The sequence below is a fragment of the Cyanistes caeruleus genome, chromosome Z (assembly GCF_971803275.1).
Source record: "Cyanistes caeruleus chromosome Z, bCyaCae1.hap1.1, whole genome shotgun sequence".
Taxonomy (NCBI): Eukaryota; Metazoa; Chordata; class Aves; order Passeriformes; family Paridae; genus Cyanistes; species Cyanistes caeruleus.
This window is the reverse complement of record NC_141732.1, coordinates 41,636,264-41,650,644: the sequence shown is the minus strand read 5'-3', so window position 1 is coordinate 41,650,644 and position 14,381 is coordinate 41,636,264. Positions and strand designations below refer to the sequence as shown.

General features: G+C 34.0%; 1 long non-coding RNA gene across 1 annotated transcript in view; it reads left to right on the top strand.

Moving 5' to 3' along the window:
- The window catches only part of LOC111941826 (uncharacterized), a 63,090-nt gene extending 48,924 nt beyond the window's left edge, over window positions 1–14,166 (top strand). The window contains exons 13-14 of the long non-coding RNA XR_015280449.1: window positions 12,772–12,811; window positions 13,420–14,166. This is a non-coding gene — a long non-coding RNA (uncharacterized LOC111941826). The remainder of the gene's footprint in view (window positions 1–12,771; window positions 12,812–13,419) is intronic.
- Window positions 14,167–14,381: the final 215 nt, after the last annotated feature.

The window sequence follows — 14,381 nt, the reverse complement described above, 5'->3', positions numbered from 1 at the left end:
AGGATTTAACGTGTTCAAACACTCAAAAGTAAAATTACTGTGTTTTAGTTTTGAATACTATTATTTATCTAGAAACAGTGCAAGTATGTGGGGTGTTCTTCACCATGGTATAATTGAACAATTTGTGCTCCAAGGTATTATTGTCTAGATGTTTATTGCTAAAGAAATTGAGTCTGGTTGGGTTTTTGATTACAGTTTTTGGAGTGCCTGTGTGTATTCCTGAGGACAGCATTTGCTGTGCGTCCAAGATAGTAAAGTCTGGAAGCAATGTGAGGACATGTTGCCCTTTGCACATTTGGTATATCTAGCAAGAAAAAAAAAAAAAATGGTTAGCATGGTGTTATAAAGTAGTATTAGATAGTTTGCGTGTTAACAGACGAATTCAATACAGCCTTTCTATGAACTGTATTACTTCTGGCCCTAGAGATTTTACTGGAAGCAATATGGTTCATTCACTAATTTTTAATTAGTCTGATACTGGTCAAAAGATCTCTAAAGGATTTTCTGAGGGATCTAAATAGTGTCTAAAAATATAATTGGTTTAATAATTTCATTTCAGAATATATGCAACTTATTTCTATCTTTCTTAACATAAGGAGAATTGTGTATGAAACATATAAAGCAAAGTAGTTTGTGTGAAATTTTGTAGGTGTATCTGACTAAGTACAGTTAACAGAAGACCTGCATTCAGAGATGTTATGGACTAGGCATTTCAGAAGGAAGAAGTATAAGGAAATAACAAAAATTAGTAAAACCCACACATATTCAAATCCATAGGAGGAAAAAAATGCAAACCCTGCAACATAATTTTTGTCTCTTTGTATCTTTGAAAAGTTTACCAATTCTGAAGTCTCTGAGGAGCTATGGAACTCTTGTTAGATCATGTCCAGTAATGGAACTCACTGCAATTAAGCAAGTGTGATATGTGTATTTGGGATAAAAGAAGTGGAGTGTTGAAAGGGACCTTGAGGGTTCATGTTATCTGTCTTTCTGGTCTTAAGTAGTATTAAGTATACTTAGATCATCCCTGCTACTGTTAATTATTTTGTAATTTAAAAGCTTGCAGTAAAGATTTTATAACCTTTACAGGGCAGCCTTTACCCTTTGTGCTGTAATTGCAGTAGCCTTTAATTTTTCACCTGTGGTCCCTCAATAGAAATTTTTTTCCACTTTCATTACAGAAAAGCTCAGTGTTCTCTGCATTAAAGCAGAGCACATCAATGCAGTGTTTCCTTAGGATGCAGCATACTTTTTCTCCTATGAATTTGCTTAGATGATTAATTGCTACACCCAAAACTGAAGATGTACTCCAAAAGATAGGTCCCTAGAATAATTATACCAGAATAGCTGTCATCATATATAACATTGTTCTTGCTATATCCCACAGTGATAGCTGCCTGATATGATGATAAGGAATAGCACTGCACTTTTGACTCACAGTCTGTTTTATCTACTCAGTATCTAGTTCCTTTTTGCAGGATTTCAGCCTGATCTGTATTTGCTTGTTTCCCATTCTTGCATTTGTTATCACCTTTCCAAATATAGGTTTTTGCATTTATCTTTATTGAGTTTCATCTGGCTGCTTTTAAGCCAGATCTAAAATTTGCAATTTTTTTTTTAGTCACAGACATATTCAATTTAATTATAAAGAAAAGAAATGCTTCGTCCTATCTAATGCATAAAGAAAGACTTGTCATAAAGAAAGGTGTTTGGCATGATTCTTTTTTGTCCTGATAAATTCACATTTGCTATGCTTTTTTATAACTTCAGAAATTTTCTGTTTGGATACAATTTGCTTGTAAACATTCATTCTAGCATTATTCATTTTGAGGACTGAAATATGGGATGACACATTGTCTGTTCTCTGTTTCTCTCCTCTTAGATTCTGATGTTAATTCAGAAAATAAATTATTTAGTTTCTTAAGTACGTTCCTCATACTCATGTGTGTATATGTATATATAATTATTTTAAAATGAAATAAAAAATAATTTTTTCACTCACAAGAGCTTAGCCTTAGTTGCTTTGAAAATGAGAGGTTTTTAATAAAAATAACTTTTCAAAATAAGTGCTCTGAAACTTTATATCCTGTTGGTAACTGATTTATCCCACTAACAGAAAATTATTTTCCCTCTTTCTTTTATAGTTTTGTATCAATTATGCTTGAGTATGTGAGAATATGGTGGATGCTTGACATACAAGGTCAGGTGCTGTATTTTGCTGTGAAAAATTAAGAATGTAGTAAAATAACTGAGGCCCTGTATTACGTAAATTGCTGGTAGTAACAAATAATAAAAATCCCTGAATGAAGGCTTTCACCCCAGAAAGAGGGTCGAGGTAAGCTATTCTGCCCTGTGTCTTTGTCCTTTTTGATACTAGGATTTTCCTTCTTCCTTACTTGATTTCACTATATTTTCTTTGGGATTTTTTGTTTTGTTTTGTTTGGGTCCTTTTTGTTTGTTTTTAATATTTTTTTCCTTTCTTTTTATACTATCTTTAGTTTTCTTTTTTGAATTGCTGAGAAAGCTGAGTAAGAGTCATACCCTTGCCCATGAACTAGTTGCTAGGTATTTTATTTCAAATTTTTATTAACAACCACCAGGCAGTATCAGTCATTCCTTATACTGTGCTTTGTAAGGTACAGCTCTGTATTGACTGACGGGTCCTCAGCTGGGTTGAGGATGTTCTGAGAGCCTAATTGTACCTAAAGGGATACATTTTCCTCTGTAAATGCTGGGTGTTATACCCTGTTTCACTAAAATGGTGTGTGGAAGGACCTGTTCTCATCATGAACACTTACTGTGTTTTTACTTCAGGACTGCCCCTCTCCTTTACTTCTGCTGGCATACACACACTGGAAAGGGGCCTTCCAGACAACATCTTCCTTCTGCAAGGTCTGCACACTTCTCTTTTGCCAGGGAAACTGTAGATAGTCTGTTCAAATTGAATTCAGGTCCAGGCCTGGCATTAAACCCATCCTTCAAGAAAACCTTATTCCACTGTTTAGTGGGTTGCCTAACACTCAATAAACCTCAATCTCTTTAATTTGCTTTAATAACAAAGTGGGTCATTCTGTGACTAGGGAGGCAGATAAGTGCCAAGGGCAATAATCATCCCAAGAGCACCTCTTAGGGTGTGAAATTGTAGGCAGCCAAATTTATAGCTCATGCTAAGTAAACTTTTTGAATGGAGCAGCCGTTCTAGCCAGCTCTCACTGCCCTGCCAGCTAATTAGCAGTGAGAAGAGGTACCAGATGGAGCTGTTTTTAAGTTCCTCTTGGATGAAGCTAGTTTTTTTAGAACTTACACCAGCCATTACCTGAGCACTGCAGTTATCCCTGGAATGTGGCTGCGCTGATAGATAGCTGCTGGATGTGCAACATTCAGTTCGTGTGGCGTCTGGCATGGTGAAACTTACATTTGGCTGGCAACAAGGAACAAAGAGAACAAATTGGCAATGACTCTAGAAATAAGACAGCTTCTCTAGGCATGCAGCACTCCCTTGAGATAAAATACAATTTTTCTAGTGTCCCAACATCTGCTTGCAAAAGGAAATAGGTTCTGATCTAGGGAGAGTTTATTTCCTTCCTTTATTAAATGAACTCATCATCTCATTACAAAGCAAGCTGAGGGCTTATCGGTGCTGCCAAAATGTAATGAATGACTGACTCAGCTGGGGAGATGTTTCTGTGGTTAAAACTGAAATCAGAAAATATGCAAGTCATTCCCTTCTACCTTGTAAGTCTTTAGAGGGCTCAGCACATACGGTATTCAATTGCCTACTTGGTGGAGGAAATGGACTGGGCATGAATTTTCTCCAGGTCATCTACATCCAAGTGGTTATGTTGATAAAATGAAGAACAAAAGAATATTTCCGGTGAATAGTACTACTGATAAAGTCTGAGATTTATTTCCTGTTACGTTCCAATTACGTACTATATTCTAATTAGATATAATATTTGAATTATAGATAATATTATCGAATTACATTGATATTTCAAACATATATTTTGCATTCTATTTTTCTAATTTATCAATATTTTGTGTTTAATGTAAATAAATAGTTCACTCAGCACATAGAGATGTTTAAGAAAATGCAATCACTATTTGACCATTTCAAGATGCAATCTTATTCATATTTACTTATATTAGACTCTAGAAAAATTACTTCTATTGACAGAAAGATGTCTTTGCTGCTTTCATTTGCATCTGAAAATTAGGAGTACCACATGTGCAATACACGTCCAAGGCTATACTTTTTCTAGAAGCATTCAAGAGGAAATTGAATGGAACAAACCAATCAAATGTGCTAACATAGCATATCTGGAATCTGAAAAAAATGTCTGGTTGCTATCTAGTCTGAAAGCTTGTAGATTTATTTTTAATTCATTCATAAAATATTTTCCTGAATTATTGTGTCTAGACGTAAGTTATTATTATACACTGCTTGGAAATATGACAGATCATTAAAATGTAATGAAGAAGATTTGTAAAAGTTCTACCAACTTACAAGTTTCTAGAAGAGCTTAATTTAGATTTCATTTGCTCATCTTCCAACTAAAATTGAAATGTAATGATGGAGAAACCCTCAGGATTCTTGTTTTATCATGGTATGCTTTGCTGCTTTCCTTATACATTGAACTATTTAAAACTAATTTATATGGCTCTAGAGGTTATCTGCAAATATGCAAATAGGGTAGATGGTTTAATGTTTGCATGACAACTATCTCCAGCTAGTAATTTTATATCAGATAATTTGTATCCCTTGCTCTAAACCTTACTGGCAAGTAAACAAATTGTATCATGAAGGAAAAATGCCAGGTTGACACCTACTGTTTTCAGCCAGCGCAGTACTCAGTGGAAAGTGGAGTTAGCAGTCTATAAAAACTGCATTTTTCTGAGAAGGGGGGAGGGTGGGGATTAAAAAAAAAATCAAAAAAACCCCCCAACTACATGCAAAATGAATATAGAAGTAAATCTAATGTATGCATTCAAAAACCATCACTGTACACAGTGCTCCTGGTGGAATATTAAGTGTTTATAATTCAGTGCACATTCTCTGAATACAAGCCAGAATGATGTACACACAGTAAATGAATGCAAAGAGCTGAGAAGAATTGTAAATGTGGTTTGGTTGGCTATACCTCCTGAGAAGTGTGTAGAAAGAGAAAAGCTGATCTTTTATATTCTGCATAACTGAACAGCCAGTGAGCCTGTCTTCTCCAGATGCACTTTTTTATGTGCAGCAGCCTTTAATTTGGAATAGTGATTGATGCCAATGGGAATGGGAAGAATGGGATACCTTCCCACATATGTTGAGATATATGTAAAGATGATCATATCCAGAAAATGTAACATTAGTTCTGGCAACAAAGGAAGAAAATCACATGAGCATTTCTGCATTTAAAGCCATTTTTACTGTGATATGTGGTAGAACATAAAATACTATGACATTTTTTCATGGGAAGAGAAGTCCAAGGAGTGAGTAGGGCCAGAGGCACTTTCTTGTGGGCGTGTTTTTGTATACATACATAGATATACACACACACATATATATAGATATGTATATACTGACTGACATAGTGAAATACTTGTATGAATTGTTAAATAATGAAATTACAATATCTAATGTAATGACACTTGTTTTATTGACATGGCAATTGATATTGATATTGATTGTACATTGTATGCAGCTGTATGAAGACACAATGTTGAAGGGAAAAAATATTTATTATTGACTTCTTACTTTGTAGAGCTAATTATTTCAATTACTGATGAGCTCTAGGGTATAGAAGATTTAATTTTTGAGGCTCTCCAGAAGCTATTTCACTTATGTAGCATAGTTATGGAATATCAAACATATATTAGTATTTTCTATAGCTTACAAATACATTTGATAAGCAAGACATAAAAAGCCCTCCAAATGAATCATGAATATTACAGTTAGCTTTGAAACTCTTGGAGCTTATTTTAATTTTTAAGTATGGTTAGTAGTTTGCTTTTGCTTTAACCCACGTAAATGTGCAGACAAACTCTCACTGTACACAGGCTGGATAAATCTATGATTTAAAGGTGGAGCTGCACAGCTGTATAGCTGCAGCCACAACCTTAAAATAGTCCCAATGATGGAAAAAGGCAAAGCAATACATAAATTTTATACATCCCTGATGGCAAATTCATATTGGAGTTTGTCCTCAGATCAAGTGTTGAGGTGTTTATAGTTGGCATGTTTTTGCAATTTTTCTGTCTGGCTTTTTTTTTCAAACTATCTTTTTGAAGCAGCATATGCTGCAGTTCATATGATTTCAGAGTGTGAAGAAATTCAAGCAACTCACCTGTGCATGCCAAATGTTTTTTGTAAAGCTAGTTATAAGGTCATGCTGTGAAGAGTCTTCTACTTTACTGTGAGGAACAAAAGCCCAATAAAGGAAGCTCATGATAAGGAGAGGAAGTAAAGAGAAATATTACTCAATATAAGCCAGCTTTGTGGAATATGACAGCTGATAGAAGGCGCAGTGGCAAGCAAGCTGTGTTATTTCACATGTTCAATGCCCTGCTAAATGGAGGCATGGAAGGATTGTGACAGGAAAAAATCGATAAAGGGAAATAATAAACAGCTTGTATTCTTGTAAATGGCCTTTCTTTCAATGTCTAATGAATACAACAAGCCCCAAAACATTACTGTATTTGACTACCTGTTTAAATGTTTGGTTGGAAATTTAGCACTAGATTTTTTGAAATCAACATAAGCATAAAGCACTTTCAAAAAAGAGTTAAAGAAAATCACTTTTATTTTCAGAGGAGTGGATATATATTTATAGTGAGCTGATTATACCAGTTCATACCACTGCCTCCTGAAGATATATATAGATATATAGATATATAGATATATATGAGGGTTCACATCCTATGAATGTGTCTGTGACTCAGTACATTAAAAGTGTAATTGAGACTGACTGTTCGTTCAACTGAGTCATAACAACCTCAAGAAAGCTATTTAAAGCTACGTTAAATTTACCTGATATCTCATATTTCAAGTGAGATAAGCGGAAATGGTGTAAGGCACTTGAGTAAAGTTTCAGTAGCTGATGATTATGGCAGTGAAGTCATGAAAGTATTGGCATCAACAGCGATAAGTTAGGCACATAAATAATACTTTGATATAGTTTATTTTTACTGATACTGTGATGCTAGAAATAGGAATTTTATACCATAGACACCAAATTATGGTTCTACAGGAATGGAATATAGCCTTCCTTTTCTTCTTAAAGTCTTTTTGCCATTCAAGAAATTCTGATTTAATTACCTGCTGCATAGCATCACAAAAATATATATGAAAAAAACATTTAAAAATGCCAAACCCAGCAAAATCCATGCAAGAAGGCAGGAAAGAAACATGAAACTCAGAGGGCTTAGCTTTATTTTTTATTCTAGCACATACCATTCATGTTCCTTATTTTAACATGAGGAAATTTAGCGTATGTTACTAGAAAGACAAATACAGTATGTTTAACTCTAAACTCTTTTATTTCTAGATTTTAATAGATTAAACAAAAATAATTTTAATAACATGATCTTGTAGGGGGTATATTGGAAGGTTTCTATTGACTCATTAGAAAAAATAATTTTTGAAAAAGAAACCAAAAAAATTTAAAGGAAATCTTTAGAAAAACAACATTTTTCTAAAGGCTTAAGCCTTTCCACAGAAGAAACAGCAGATTTAATATGATGGATGCCATGTTGATAAATGTTGATTAGAGAACTTCAGTGTGACAATTACAGGAATTCCAAAAGTTAAACAGCAGGACAAAAATTTCAGCCAAATTCTTAAAAATGATCCTTGACCAGATCATTTTTATCAAACACATTATCCATCTCCTTCCAGTAAGGAGGAGTTTTTCTTAAGGAAAATATAATAGCTGAAATAGTTTATTCTTCCTTTGAAATAACCTACCAGACTTTCTGCTTTCTTAGTTTGTGATATTTGAAAATGACATGAAAAATCTTCCTATACTTCATTTATCAATTTTCATGAAATGCTCTTTTTCCACTGAGAAATGAACACTCTTCTACTCTGTTACTGGTATACTAGAAAACTTGTACAAAAAGTGTTTCAACCTCTTTATTCTCTTGGTTGTGAACTCAGTACATTTCTGTGTTCTTAGAGAAGCACCAAATATTATCTTCTCAGAATGCTTAAAATCAAATATGTATAATTTCCGAAGTTTTTTGCATAATTTTTTCACAAGTTTATTCACAGGGATTTTTCCTTGTTTCATTATTCTCCACTTCTTCCCTTGCTTCAAAAATCTTTAGGCAAACACAGCTCAGGAGCTCTTAAATATTTCAACGGTGGTCCAGTCCTGCCTGTTCTTGTGCTTGGAAACCCAAGTTCCATATAAAATATGGCTGCTTAGATGTGCCCAGATACATAAATACCAGTTAGTCTGCTCTCTTCTTACCCTACAGGATAGCTCATGCCTTTAGGAAAATATTAATTTTGTGACAGATATATACCTAAGATTTAGATTCTTCCCTTTCCTCAAGAATTATGGCAGCAAAAAACAGAACAAGGAACTGTAATATTTGCCTCTGCTCAGCACATAAGACAGTAAATCCACCATTTTTTTTTGCCTGGATCTAAGAACTACCTCTTAAAATTTATTTCTTTTTCTTGCAGTGGGGAGATTAATTTATTTTTTGAATTTAAAAATATAAAAATGAAATTATTAAGGAGTTATTAAATATTTTTAAAATAGTGAAATTCAGAAAAACAATATTTTAAAACGATTTTCATACTACTCTGATTTACACTAGCTGAATAAACTTCTATTTAATTCTTGATAAAAATTTGACTTTATTTCAGATTTCTATTGCTAAGTAAAGGAGTAAATGTCTTATTATAAGAAGATATGTTAATTTAAACTAATTATTTGCTACTGGATTTTCATGAACAACTACTCTCAATGTCTACAGAACAAAAAATCCTAAATTAATCAAAGACATCTCCAAATCTGATTTTCAGAATTATCATCTTTAGGTACTCTATGCAAGGTTTAGTTGTACCTGTAATTTCTTTTTCATCCCTCAAGTTACTTTCAGCTTGTTCTTCATAGCTGACATGTTTGTTGGTTGTCTATCTTCTGTGCTCCATTCTGTTTTGAACTTTTTTTTGATAGTGAGAAGCCTTTGGGTTTTGTTAATTGCAATATACCTTTCTCACATAATCTGCTTTGTCTAGGTTTTACTTTTCTACAAAGTAGAGATATACAGAAGAAATATTAAGGAATTTACCTCAAAAAGGTCTAAATAAAACTACTTATATTTTATTCTTAAATCCTAGGCCTGGCATCAAACTAAAACACATTTCAGAATGGAACTGAAATGCAACAGAAATTTTTCGGAGTTAGGCTGTTTTATCTTTTCAAATATTGCAATGTACAGGATGAAAATAATGTTATGTAATAAACTTTGAAAACAAAACAAAACAAAAAAGTAAAGACAGCTGTCCTGGTTCCGTCCAGGACAGAGTCAATTTTTACTGTAGCTATGGATAGACAAAGTCTGGACATATACTTTCTGTTACTGTAACACCACTGTGTTTAGAGACACAGAGTAAATTTCCTGAGTGCATTCAGCAAGGTGAAAAGAGACAGTGGTTGTGCAAAAAAAAATCTGGTAACACATGATTTAATGTAGTAAATAATTTAATAAATTATTTAATAATTTAATAATTTAATAAAGTTCAAGATGCTGAGAGCCAAGTAATCTCACTTTTTGGACACAAAGATCATTAGGACTCCCATTCTTTAATGGGACCAGGTAGTTCTGTCGCAAAATGGACTACTCTATCTGAAGCTTTGGAAAGAGTTAAGCAAATGTGAGTCCCCTGAAGACCTTTTCTACAAATAGAGTAGAATAGGCAGGCTAAAATCTCCATTGGAAAGTACAGTTACAGACGCTTTTAGAGGGATCATGTAATGGAATGGAAAACTTTGTGTTTTTAAATAGCATGGAAAAGATGCTATTGATTATATTTTGTCCAGTTGCTTCCAGTTACACTCCCCTCCAACCTGCATTTAATTTTTGTTGTTGTTGTTGCTGTTGTTTTTGTGTTTTGCATTGTTGGTGGTGGTGTTTTTATTTTTTATGAGAAAAGTGCACTTGTTAAAATTTAACATCACTGGGAAGCCAGCTTTGTTAATTGTCCCCCAAATGTTTTCCACAGAAAATATTAAGTTCTGAGACTTAGGATTCCACTGAGATGGATTTGGAAAGCTGGCATTCTCAGATTAAAATTGCTGTGAAAGTTGAAACTGTGGTTGGAGAGTATGTGCGTGTGTTCAAAACTGTTCAATTAAGTTATGGTTTATATGATTATTAAGAGCTTAAGCAAGTGTGGGACAGGATGTGCTTAAGAGTAAAGCTTGAGTGTGGCAGGCATGTGTGGTTATGTTTTCTGCAGAGGAACATATGTATGGAGATTATAGATTTTCTAGGGCAACAGTGGGTGAGAAGTGCATCATTCAGATGAGTCATGGCATACTGCAATTCAAAACCTTGCTGTGAAAAAGCTGATTTACTGTGTTTGCTCAACCTGTCTCTTGTTGCAGAAGACCATCAGCAAATTTCATTTAAGCAGTACTTAACATTACTCTCCACAGCCTCAGTTTTCAATTACACTGACAGATGTTTTTCATGCATTGTCTGGACAACACTGTCCCGCTGATAAAAAGATGCTTTAAATTATTTTTTTCCTTAAACTTATATTCTTGTATAAATATGCTCAGATTTACTTTGACACTCTTTAGAATAAATATCAATTTAGAGTATGAAATATTGTTAAGGGAGAATTCTGGTTGTTTGTTTTGTTGGTTTTTTTTTTTAATTTTCTCCCTCTTTCTAGCTAAAGGTATTTAAAGCATAGATGTATATGAAAGTAATATTGAATTATGACTTTAGGAATATTTGAACTTAGTTCACTATGCTTTTCATGCATTTTCATGCATGATTTACATGTCCCAAAGGAGTTAATAATAAAACACAAAATTCAAACTCCAAACAATATGACATAAAGAACACAAACATACAAAATCTATAATCCTGCATGTTTATGTATGTAATTGGTTCACAGGGAACCAACAGCAAAACAACCAGAAAAACTTCCCCAAAATACCAGCCTTTTTATTTTTAGTTTCACTAAATGCTAATCAGTTCTGTTGAAAACCAGCAAAAGCTATGAGAAAAAATAAAAAAGACCCCTATAAAGCTATATAAAGGACAAGTTATTTACTATTAATGTTTTAGTCATAAGTCTTTTGAAATTAAAAAGCATGAGAAAATGCATCAAACAGAAAGAAATAAATACCAAAGATATAAACACGATATATAGATTTTATTTGGGGCCCGAAAAGACCTATTGTTTAAGTTATAGTATTTTTCCTAATAAATATAATTTAAGAAAAATTGTGCAAATGTGAAGGTAGTGCATTATACATTTTATGCACTGAATAACAGTAAACTCCTTTTTCATTTGAGAAAATGAAAATAAAATGCAGTTAAATTATATTTCTAATTCATGATTTCCCAATGGCATGATCAGAGAATCCTCTCAAGGATCCTGAATGTTAGGTTGCAAAGATAAAATAGGAATTGCAAAAATAATTTCTACAAGTATATTATTTTTTCTGATTTACTTCTGTTAACAAGAGCTGGGTTTACCTGTTCTTCCTCACCCTTGGAATCCATACTCAGTGTTTTATGCTAGATTCATTCATGTCCTATGAGACTTACTGGCAAGTATACCTACATGGTATATTTGCCTAGTAACCCTTCTGTACTCAGAGACAAACACAGGAAATAGATTTTTCTCGTCAGTTATTTACTGCAACATAAGCACAGAGAATTAATTGAAAAATTGAACATGAATACAAGCTAGAGTGCAACTAAGAACTGAGCTGGATGTGCTTTGATCCAGCTGAATGGCCTATATTAAGATCTTTTAGATGGAAGCTCATTAGTACCTCAGTCAGTCTGGTAAAATGAAAAACCATGGCTAGTGCAATTAAAATAACACTATAAACAGTATTTAGAAGTACTTTTTACTATAAAAAGTACAAGTACTTTTAAAAATTGCTTATTAATATCTGCACTCTGCAGATACATTAACCCTGTCAGGGTGTCCTCAGCTGTTTTATAAATGACTTATTTTTAGCCCACTGACAGGAATTTATTTCAATTTTTCTTTAATTTGGTCTTAAAATATTTTTAATGTCTCTGCTTTATGTATTTTGTAGCTATTTCATCTCCAAGTAGTCTGGACCAATATATTATACTTGTAATATAATTTTCTGAGCTTTCTTTGTTGTCTTGTTTAGCACTGTGCATTTTTCACTCCTTAATTTTACTCCCCATGCACCAGGACAACTCTCCCAGACTTTCTCTCATCCAGTATACTGCTATTTACATTGCTTCTTGGAGATTATTGTCATTCTCCATTCATTTCATGCTGTTTGTAAGAAAAAACTCTACAGGGCTTTATTTTCTCTGCAGTGCATGCACAGAAGTCCCATTATTGTTAATGGAAGTTTCATGTGCCCATTAAATTGTAGAATCAGTACAAAAAGAAGGGAACTGTAATTGGCCTATCTTTTTTTTTGCAACATGGAAGCCCTTAGCTCATTATCTCTAAACTAAACCAAATCAGTATTTTAATGTCTACAGACTAACTTTAAATATCACTACTGATAGTAATTCTGCTCTCTGTGTTGGCAGTTTTCCATGTTTGTGGGAGAAAGTGATCAACAGCAATAAGGTATTTAAAATGAGATTTACATCCAGTTTGAGTGGTTTGTGAATGTGCCAGGTGTAAAAAATTGTGTATAAGGCCTCAGAGATCTGAAAGAAATTTTTTTGGATGCTAGAAATCACTAGGTCATGCATGTTGCTGATAAAAAGGATACTACATTCTCTTTGAGACTGTTTGAATATTCTTTGTTCTTACTCAGTTTTCTGAAATAATTGTCTTTGTTGCAAGTTCCTGCATGTAAAAGAGTTAGTTGTACATGTTGCAAATAGTCAGTAGTAGATATTCTGAATGATATTTTTTACAAGTAGAGAACACTAGCACAAACCTTACTTTTAGGAGATATTGGTTGTTTGACTGAAATATGTTTTAAGTAGAATGAGTAATATAAAGTTATAATACTGTGATTTATTTTGTTGTTTTCTTAGCTTTGAATGTTTAGCATGAGTAGATGGATTTGTTGAAATCTTGGGCCCCAAGCTGTGAACATACACTTAAATGTGTTTTCAACTGGAAGAGTTTTCTTAGTAATTTTCCTGGTAGCTGGTACAGTGCTGTGTTTTGTCTTTAGTATAGCCAGAATACTGATAACACATTGATGTTTTTGTTGTTGACAGGCAATATTTAACCTAAGTCTAGGACTGCAGCAGCAAGCAAGTACACTTTAAATCCAAACCAGAAGACAAAGACACTAGAGTCGTCAGCTGAATTTGCAACCTGACAAGAACAGTTAACAGGTACAAAGAGAAAGATGCTGTAATAATAAGATGCTGTAATATCCAGCCTAAAAATCACCACTGGACGAAGAGGCTCTGATAAGGCATGTTGAAAGCACGTGAGGGAAGAGTAAAATTGCACAGGGATTTCTTTGTTTGAAATAGCTCCCCAGAGGTATCCATCTCAAGCTGACCTACTACTGTACCACACTATTAAATTATTCACTTTTATAAATCTGAGAGACCGAGACTCTGCAATGAGGATCATAGGACTGAGCCTGAAAAAGAAGAAAGAGCTCTTGAGAGTGAGTGTGTGTAAGAGGAGTTGACAGGAGCACCCCTCAGCTCTGTGAGGTCTGTGATCCCTGAAGTCAAAGTCCCTGGTGGTGAGTGTGTGAGTCCTAGAGTGGTGTGACAATGCTCAGGTAGTGGCTTCTCCATTAGGATTTGGCTGTTCGACTCTGAGAGCAATGAAGTTGGCATAGCATGAACAAAAACGTGAAATAGACTCTTGGATATTGTAGTGTTTTCTGAAGATATAGTAAGTACTGAGCTGTATTAGCAGCTTAACATTTATAATGTTTGTCTTTCAGAGAAGGGTGTATAAAATAGTTAAATGAGACAAATAAAAAAAAAGCACACAGAATACGTGAAATTGTCATGTACCATCACTTGCAGATTTGTTGACTCTTTTTGGGGACAAGAGCCTTGCAGAGGGATCAAAATACATTGGAGCACTGGGTAACTATCAGTGGCATGAAACTTTAATGAGAACAAATACAGATTCTGCCCCTGGGATGCAGTAAAACTGGGCACAAGCATCGGCTGAGAGAGGAGTGTGTGTAGAGCAGCCCTGCAGAAAG